Below are 8,081 nucleotides of genomic sequence, written 5' to 3' on the forward strand. Positions count from 1 at the left end.
TGAGCCACAGGTGGAGAGGAAAGGGGGTGAACTCCTTTCATGAGTGTCATTCAGGCTGTACTGAGCAGGATTGGCCAAAGACTGGCCAGTTGTATCCTCCATTGGCCTGGTAACTTTCTGGAACAGTAGAAAATTACTTCCCACCTCTAACCCCTGTTTTTTGATTGGGGATTTTTTTTTATTTTTTATTTTTGTAAATGAAGTGCTATTGAGTTAAACTTATGGAGAAGCCCAACAAATGCCCAAACCCCCTGCTCTTTGGCATGAAATAAAAGTGGCAGGAAAGGAGGGGGAGGGTGGGTAGAGTGGAGTGGGAACTTCCACTTTCCAGCAGCAACAAGTTCAGCAGGGAGAGATCATTGCAGCACAAGAAATGGTGCAATTTGGCAATACAGTAAAGCTGATTGCACAGATAGCATCTGTTAGAAACTGAGGTCTTGCTGCTTTCCTCCAAAGCCCAGAATGTACATTTCTATTGCTCTGCTTTCAACCTTTCAATTGCAGAATAGCAAAGGAATGAACCATGTGGAAAACCAAAACCAAACCAAAACAAAAAAACCACACAAAACAACAACAACAACAAATAAACCAAACCAAACAACAACAACAACACCAACAACAAAACACAGCCAAATCTACCAAACAAATAAAACCCCACATTTTTGTGCTACCTTAGTTCTGTGAGTATGGCACACCATTGGCTCAGAGAAGCAGTAACTAAAGAGATGCAGCAGGAGGGTTTGGGTGAAGCTAGTGGCCCTCTTCTTTTGGTGGAGGTGAACTCTCTCCCTGCCTCAGCTCCCTGTTTTCTCCAGTAACGTCCTACCTGGCAGTAGGGGTCACTTAAACATCATCCTAAATCTTTCAGTGAAGCTAAACATTTGCTCATTTGCTTTTACCACTATTGCAGAGGTTTTTTTTTGTTTTTTGTTTTTTTTGTTTTTAACTATTTTATATATATATAAATATATATATTTACACCATCATTGTAATTTATCCGTCTATTGCTTGATTTCAAAATTCTGAGATGGATGTTTCTGGAAAAACAGTCTTCTGTTTTTCACTGCTATGGATATTTGCAAGATCTGGATTGCTCTTGAACTAGCAAAGATCTCCTTTTTTCCTTCCACAGTAGCATAGCTTGTCAGCACGCTAACCAATTAACATATGTGAGAACATGTTTCAGAGTAAAACTGCAATTCAGAAAATAGAGTAAAAATGTTCCTACTGCAGCTCTGCCAGAGCTGCCTCCTTCTGCTTTACTAGCTCTGCGTCCCTGTGACTTCTCAAATGGCTACGTAGAAGGGTAGGTGGAAAGTGAGTTTAAAGCAAGCTATTCAATTGCCACCTCTGTCACCTGAATATTGTCAGCGAATATAGGGACTCCAAGTGCGTAATAATGCAAGTCCAAGGTAGGACAGGTCAGAGGGAAGCTTTTTTTAAACTATGATTGTAGTGAAAGCACATTCAGACAGCAACTCCCCCTATACCCCTGTTCTTTGCCAAGTGACTGCAGAGACCTGACTATACTGTTTCAAAGAAAAGGAAGAGGTAAGGAAAAAAATCATTCTAATGCTAACAAAGCTACCTCTACATCCTCGGGATGGATGGACTCCAGACAATAACTTACATGTTAACAAGGCAATATATCCATGCATGGGGGAGACGGCAGTTAACAAGCTACTTGAGGAGTTCACAATTGTAACAATATGGAGATGGCTCTCGGTGGAGCCTGTAAGAGTGGCACATCCAGTATGATCTTAGCTGAGAAGTGGGGATTGGGAACAATCACAGACTGCTAGATTTTAATCAAAAAGAATGCTATTTTAGTTATTGCAAACTTCTTAGCAAGACCTCTAATATCTTAAATAGTAATATTTTTGCTATCAACATATGTCACATGGAAACCCTTTGGAAGACTAACGTGTATTAGATGCACTTCATAAGTAAGCAAAAATGTAAAATGCAGCAAGAAAAAATTTCTACAGTCTATCCATCACAAAATGTTTGATGTGCTTTTATTACTGTAGTCTGGTTGACTTCTAGAGAGTAAAGAAAAACAAGAATCAAGAGACTAAATTTTATCAAGGTGGTTGCTGTTCAATGGCCTTTTGAACCAGAGCAGGAAGTAGAAATAGAAAAACAAAAAAGTTTCACTAGGTTTAACAAGAATTCTGATCCTTGAGGGTGATATCAACTACTTCTCACTTCTGATGGGGTGTTTCGCAAGACTTCTGCGCGAGCTATAAATCTAGGTGAGCTGCGCCTTGTGAATGAACACACCAGACTGGAGGAAGTGCCAACAACTCTCCACATCTGAGAAGCTGGCATTGAGGTGAGATGCATGCTTTTTATGTGAAAACTTTAAATGGCTTCTTGGGTGGCTACCATGAAATGAAGTTGAAGAGGAAGAGATTTTAGTTTGGGATGAGAGCTACAACATGTATGTGTGGATCTGATGTCTGTCATTTACAGAAGCTTGATGCACCCTTCAGGTAATGAGAAGAACACTACAGGATAACCATACCTAGTAAAGGTATGGTTATACAACCAACAGCCAACACCTATTTCTAAAATAATTCTCAAATGCAGTGTCAATCATGAATTGAAAGACTCGTTGTAAGAGACTAAGAAGCTAAAACAAAAGAATGTCTCAAAAACTCAGCAGAAAAGGGTGATACGGTCAGAAAAGAGGATCCTGCTAGGGCCAGATAGTGCTTTTCTAGGCCAACTTCCTTATCCTGGGTAACCTTCTGAGATATCTTTTGGTGTCCGTGGTTCTGGCAGTTGCAGTAGGAAAGGTATTAGCAATCTGCCACCCCAATTCCTCCCTCCCCTCAAGAAGGTTGTGGGACACAGGCTGCACATAGTACCATACAAAGCAGGAACTGGAGGTGGGGACTAGCTGTAATTAGTATACAAAGTGGGAACTGGAGTTGGGTCCAGCTTATAAACAGTGCGACTCAGAAGGGCTTTGCGTGCACCCACCACCATCGCAGAAAGAACAGGAACTGGACCAGAGACGTCGCTGGAACCCAGGGTGGTAATCTGGACCTTTCCTCTACCTCTATCTTTCTCTATCTTCCTCTCTCTCTCCTATGCTATGGGCTATTCAGCCCTTTGTGAAATAACAAGATTTAAATAGCTCCCATTATAGATAACAAGGTTTAATCAATTTCTGCAAGAATAGCTTTTGCTATTTTATTAACTTTTGCTAAAAGCTAATAACACCAAACAATTGATTGAAAAGTTTTATGTCACTTTAATTTTCTCCAAGGGTAGCTTGAATGTTGGCAGTCTCCAAGAGGGTTGTCCAGGACAGCCCTCTCCAGGCCCCCACACTCATCACCAGTCCTTTATTTTATTTAATTACTTATTGAATAGGATATTCCAATAAGATACTAAACTTAGATGTCATTTGAACACACACGTAAACCAATAAACACAACTAACTAAGACCCAATAGATTCGATGCACATCTCATTTTACACTTAACTTTTTCTTTCAAATTCAAATTTCTACATCATGCCCTCAGCCTTGTCCAGCAGTTGTTTTATTCATAGAATAAAATGAGAACTGTTAGCTAGAACTGTTTTAATTGTCCCATTCTTCTTTTTTCTGCTCCATTCTCTTCTGTCTTTCGTGGAAAGGCTTCTTACAAGTATTGTTTGCTTTCTATTTTCCTTTTCTGCAGGCTGTCATCTAACTTCTACAGTAACAAGTCCAAATTACGGAAGCACTGCTGAGATGGGGAAAATCATCATTTATGAGCATGCCAACTTCCAGGGGTACTCCAAAGAACTCACCAGAAACGTTGCCAATCTGAAAGATATAGATTGGAATGACTGCGTCTCCTCAGTGAAAGTGATTGGACAACCTTGGGTGGCTTATGAGCACATGAACTATACAGGCCAGTTACTGGTATTTGAGGAGGGAGAGCATAGCTTTGTTGGTAAAGAGATGAATGACAAAATCACTTCTCTGATGTTGATTACTGAAAATTTGCACAATCCACAGATCACTATCTATGAACATGACCAATATCAAGGGAAGAGCAGGGTGATAAGAGAAGCAACCAATTTGGCTAGGGGTCATGACAATGACATGGTGTCTTCTCACAAAGTCCAGCGAGGTGCCTGGCTCTTGTGTGAACATAGCGATGGAAGTGGTTTTCGCTACATTGCACGAGAGCATGAACACCTTCCAAGTTACAGAGCAATCAATTTCAATGACAAGCTTTCATTTCTGCGTCCCCTTCTCCCTGGAAAGCATGGTCACTGATGGATTGCAAATTCTGAAATCCTAAGGGTAGATGTAGCCCTAGCAAAAAGGATGGAACCTAGATCTCTCTGCTTTTTTTATTTCCCCTTATGCCATAGAAATACTGAATGGGAGAGCTCTCTTTTATGCTATGCTGCAGATGTGTATTTCTCAGTCCTGTCTTGCGCTGTTCTCCTTCCCCATGATGCCACTGAATGTAAGAACTATCATATTTAGTCCTATAAAAAAAAAACTCAATGATAAGAGACGTGCCAGGGGTGTGTAACCTATTAAACCTGCAACTAGCATTCCAAAGTACTAAACCATGTAATGTGAAAGTGTTGCATGTTGCTTCTGTTGCTATATGCATAAGCACATATATAGTGTATAACCAGAATTGCTGACTTTATATTCTTCTTTACAATACTCTTGCTTCCCAATGACCTCTGCAATTTTTTCTTCTATTCCATTTTGCATTGTTACCAATAAAGAAGATATTGCAGGCAAGAATGTCTGTATTTTATGGATTGTTTGTGGTTTAACAGATAAATATTGCCCTTATGTGATGAGATTTCTGTGTATTAAGAGAATGGTTCACCCAGTCAGATCAACGAAAAAGATTTCAAAGTCTTCTGAAAGGTTTTATTTCCTTCCATTTTCATTTTCAGTAACATTAGTCTCAGGCATGACTCAATGTGATGTCACTCAACGTGATCTTGTTAAGTCATCGTCTTATTTAAGATTAAGCTTTGTTAGAGCATTGCATTATATCAATAAATATATTGCTGCTTCTCTCCCATGAGAGAAGTATATAATTCCATTTGTGACATTCAACCAGACTTAAAGTCTTGGTGAGCATGCTGATATTGCTATCATCATGGCCAAACACAAACCTGGAAACTTTACTGAATTATCACAATATTGATTCTATCTTAAGGCACTGATCATAGTAACAATTTACTGTCTTATAATGCTCTCAAATATATAATCAAATGGAAATTTCTGATAAATTTGAATTGATTGGTTGACCGCAATAGGAAATCCCGAGGATTTTTAAACCCTTTTTATCTTGATATGAGGTGATGTATTATTTTGAAGTCACAGTGTTTCAATCAGAATGGAAAAACCTTTTCTTCCAAAGAAACCCTTTCTTCCAAAACATTATAATAATCTTGAGAGGTGCCGTGTGGTACATTCTACTTCTACCACAGGGCTGACTTAAATGCTAGATCAGGTAGCTAAGTGCCTTCTGGCGTACTGAGTAGTGATGTGGTTTATCACCACCAAAAACATGCAAGGAATCCCAACAGGCCCTCTTTGTTCTTTACCAATTCCATGAACATCACTGAACACAAAGGACATCTTTTGTTGGGTAAAGAGGCAAATAGGGCATGAAGATGCAAGCTACCAGAAGCAGAGAGATACAGGAGAAGGAATGCTGAAGAATCTGTAGTTCAGTGTTTTGCAAGCCACAGAACTGCCTGGAGGATGACCCATCTACTGTTCAGAGTTCCTTCAAGATTATGATCGTATTTTTACTCTTTACTTCCAAAGTGGCACACTAAAAACTACATGACAGAGTAACTTTCAAGATAATTTGCAATTAATTGCAAGATATGGGATCACATATTTCAGAAACTGTTTTGCCATATACTGGTTTACCTGGAGAATGCAGAGTTGCAGTACTGAAACCTCACTGTTGAATGTCAGCTGCGCTCTCTGAGTCCTATTGTGGCAGTTGTGCAGCTCTGTATTGCAAAGTTTGTCTGTCTGAGTGCTGAACTCCTGTTTGCCACTCTGTTCTTGTATTTATAGCTAGAAGTAAAACCTACAGCGTGCAGTGCTATCTATCATCTGCTGGGCATTGTCCTATTTTAAAACAAACGTTGGCCACTTGTGGTCCTTTTCTAGGCTCATGTGGGTGGATGCAAATGTACAGTATACAAATACACACCTCCCTGGAGGTGTTCAAGACCAGGTTAGATGAGGCCCTGAGCAACCTGACCTAGTGGGTGGCAGGGCAGGGGAGTTGGAGCTAGATGATCTTTAATGTCCCTTCCAGCTGAAGCCGTTCTATGATTCCATGATTCTATGATCATTCAGGGTTCATGTGTGATGGGACACTTCTTACTACTTTGGAGACAATTTCTGGGTTCCTTGCTTTATTCGCCACAGATCTTCTTTTGAAAGGACTCCAAAACTCAATTCAAAGAACACTGAGAATTGTATCTACTCTAGGCCAAAATAATTTGGACACTGAGAAATTTTCTGAGAAAGCCAACTGTACAAAAAGAAAAGAAATAGTTAAATCCCTTAAACACTTCCAGGGATGGGGCATCCACAACTTCCCTGGGCAACCTGTTCCAGTGCCTCACCACCCCTCACACTTCTTCAGTGCCTCACTCTTCTTCAGCAGAAGAATTTCCTCCTAATCTCTAAACTAAATCTCCCCTCTTTTAGTTTAAAGCCATTACCCCCAGTCCTATCACTATACTCTTTGATGAATAGTCCCTCCCCAGCTTTCCTGTCCCCTTTAGGTATTGGAAAGCCACTATAAGGTTTCCCCTAGTCCCTCTTAAACTAGGCATAGTATAAATATAGAGTAAAAACAGTGATTCCAAAATAAACAATCATTTAAAAACGTTCATAGAGGGGATTATTACTTATCTGACTTGTGGAAAATGGACTCTACAATCAGTAAGACTGTAAAGTAGGTAAGTTTATTCAGCGCTGGGCAGCATAGGGGGTAGTCCCACCAAAGTCGTGCGCACCCGACGTGGCAATTTGCCATGGTTATATGCAGTAAAGAGTTACATATGCATTAAGTTTCACAATGTGCCTATACATATGCATAACCTGTCCCCGCTTCATATTAAAATTAGTTCCAAGGAGTCATTTCCATAAGCTCCTCCCATCTGCGCTTGCGCAGTGTCTCCTGGCGGTGGTCTCTGGGGGTCGTGGGGATGAAGATTGATGACTCTTCCTCGTCACCACAAGTTGACCTCTTGTCTTTGCACAGACTCAGTTGCTCCTTGGCTCTTGCCCATCCACAGGACCAGTTTCTGCCAGTTTCTTAAGACAGGCTCACACGCTTATTAAGAGACTAACCTTGGTATGAGGGAGGGAGTTAGGAGAATCTTATCAAGTAGAGATAGAGCGCTGACGGCATTAAACTAGGATGCTACTTAGTGTCTTTGCTAACTGTGCTGCATTGTGCAAGTTAACTAAAGCAAGAAGCCTTGGGCCCCTTACCAAGGTCAGTCTCCTAATAAGAGTGTGAGTGTGAGAGTGGCAACCACCACCAGGAGACACTGCGCAAGCGCAGATGGGAGGAGCTTATGGAAATGACTCCTTGGAACTAATTTTAATATGAAGCAGGGACAGGTTATGCATATGTATAGGCGCATTGTGAAACTTCATGCATATGTAACTTTTTACTGCATATAACCATGGCAAATTGCCGCGCTGGGTGCGCACGACTTTGGTGGGACTACCCCCAGTGCTTCCCAGCGCTGAATAAACATATCTACTGTCCAATCTTAGTGATTGTGGAGTCCGTTTTCCGCAAGTCAGTTAAGGGGCCCAAGGCTTCTTGCTTTAATTAATTTGCACAATGCACAATAGTTAGCAGAGATATTAAGCAGCATCTACTAGTTTAATACTGTCAGCGCTCTATCTCTACTTGATAAGATTCTCCTAAATCCCTCTCTCATATCCACAGTAAAGTACAATATACATTTGAACAGAATTCTGAATAAGGAAAGCTTGTAACCTGTGTTATTCTAGAAAGAAATATCTAGAGAGAGATCAAACAGGATGCA

At 40.5% G+C, this 8,081-nt stretch overlaps 1 long non-coding RNA gene across 1 annotated transcript; it reads left to right on the forward strand.

Moving 5' to 3' along the window:
• Nucleotides 1-2,341: 2,341 nt before the first annotated feature.
• LOC310900711 lies at nt 2,342-4,770 on the forward strand. The gene is made up of 2 exons (XR_014585342.1): nt 2,342-3,043; nt 3,695-4,770. It is a non-coding gene; the product is annotated as an uncharacterized lncRNA (long non-coding RNA).
• Nucleotides 4,771-8,081: the final 3,311 nt, after the last annotated feature.

This window comes from Anser anser, assembly GCF_964211835.1.
Source record: "Anser anser genome assembly, chromosome: 1".
NCBI classification, from domain to species: domain Eukaryota; kingdom Metazoa; phylum Chordata; class Aves; order Anseriformes; family Anatidae; genus Anser; species Anser anser.